Below are 2,335 nucleotides of genomic sequence, written 5' to 3' on the forward strand. Positions count from 1 at the left end.
CTTTCTATTATCTTAGCATTATTGTTTGTTTGTTTGTTTGTTTTCCAAAGAACCATGCAGCTTCAGATTTGTCATTTTTTCCTCCAGGGATCTTTCAGGCTTAATTTGCCCTAGAGCCCAATCATTTGTCTTTCTGGCAGTCCATGGTATCCATAGAGCTCTCCTCCAATAGCAATGGCTTTCCTTTCCTTATCTTAACAATATCTTTCTGACAGAAGTTTTTCATTTTAATAAGGTTTGCTTTGTGAATTTGTTTTTTAATGGATTGTTTTTTTCAGGTTATATCTAAAAAATCCTTTGCTAATCCAGGTAATACATTTTTCTGCTATGTTTTCTTTTAACATGTTTGTAGTTTTACATTTTATATATAAGATTGGTCCAATTGAATCAATTTTTAATGTCCTTTGTGTAGAATTTTTTTTTTTGCATATGGATATCCAATTGTTCCAGCATAATTTGGTGAAAATACTATTCTTTTTCTACAATATTGCCTTAGTACCTTTGTTGAAAACCAGCTGTCCATATATGTGTGATCTATTTCAAGGGTTCGTACTCTGTTCATATTACAAATTTGTCAATCCTCATGATAATACTACACTGCCTTGATTGCAATAGCCTTATTATAAATCTTAAATTTAGGTTGTGTTAGTACTCCTACTTTGTTCTTTTCAAAATTGTTTTGGCTATTCTTGTTATTTGCATTGTATATAAATTTTAAAGTTAGTTTGTCAATTCCCCCAAAACTTCAATATGATTTTGATTGTGAATCTAAAGATCAATTTAGGGAGAATCGAAATCTTAACAATATGAAGTTTTCTAATCAATGGGCAAAGTGTATCTCCCTATTGATTTATGTAGTTTTTACATTACTTCAACAATATTGTTGGCTTTCGGTATTCAGCACTTTCGCATATTTTATCAGGTTTATTCCTTAATATTTAATATCTTGATGCTAATGTAAATGGTATACTTTTATAAAAAATTTTGATTTCCATCTGAATGGGAAAATATATTTGCAAGTAACACCTCTGATAAGGCCCTAATATACAAAATATACAAAGAACTCGTATGACTTAATAACAACAAAAAAACAAAAGATCCAATCAAAAAATGGGCAAAGGACCTAAACAGATACTTCTCCCTAGAGAATATACAAATGACCAAGAAATATATGAAAAGATTCTCAACATCACTAGCTATTAGAGAAATGCAAATCAAAACCACAATGAGATACTATCTCACAACTGTTAGAAAAGTTATAATCAACAGGACAAGTAATAATAAATGTTGGAGAGGATCCGGAGAAAAAGGAACCCTCATACTTGGCTAAAGAAGCAGTGGTACATATATACGATGAAATATTACTCAACCATAAGAAGAGATGAAATACTGTCGTTTATGACAATATGGATGGACTTCGAGATAATCATGCTAAGCGAAATAAGCCAGACAGAAAAAGTTGAAAATCACATGATATCACTTATATGTGGGACATAGACTTAAAAGCAACGAATGAGCAGGAAAATCAAAGATAGACTCATGAACATGGACTATAGACTAGTGATTACAAGAGGACTATAGACCAAGTGATTACTAGCAGGGTGCGAAAGGAGGTAGACGGGTAAAAGGGGTCAAATATAGCCGGATAGGGGAGAGTGAAGTAAGTAAATGGGATCAATTATATGGTAACTTAAAGATACTGGACTTTGAGTGGTAAACACACAAGAATACACAGATGTCAAATTATAACGTACACCTGAAAATTATACAATTGTATTAATCAATGTTACTAGAATAAACTTAAAAAAAATTTAGAGTTTCTGGTTATTCATTGCTAGTATATAAAAATGAAATTGATTTTTATATGTTGACATGCTTTGTTGCAACTTTATTTTATTTATTTAATTTTTAATTTTTAAAATCTTTTTATTTTATTTTATATTTTCAAGTTTATTGGGGTAACATTGGTTAATACAATTATATAATTTTCAGGTGTACATGTTCTATTGTGTGTTTACCATCCAGAGTCCAGTTTCCTTCCACTACCATATATTTGATCCTCTTTACCCACTTTACCCTCCCCCAAACCCTCTGTATTTAACCCCCTTTACCCTGTCTAACTTTTCTCTCCTCCTACATCCCCTACCCTCTGGTAACCACTAGTCCATTGTCCATGTCCCTGAGTCTATGTTTGTCCTATTCATTTGTTGCTTTTAGATTTATAGCCCACATATAAGTAATATCATATGATTTTCAACTTTTTCTGTCTGGCTTATTTCGTTTAGCATGATTATCTCGAGGTCCATCCATGTTGTCACAAATGGCAGTATTTCAT

The sequence above is a fragment of the Pteropus alecto genome, unplaced genomic scaffold (assembly GCF_000325575.1).
Source record: "Pteropus alecto unplaced genomic scaffold, ASM32557v1 scaffold57, whole genome shotgun sequence".
NCBI lineage: Eukaryota > Metazoa > Chordata > Mammalia > Chiroptera > Pteropodidae > Pteropus > Pteropus alecto.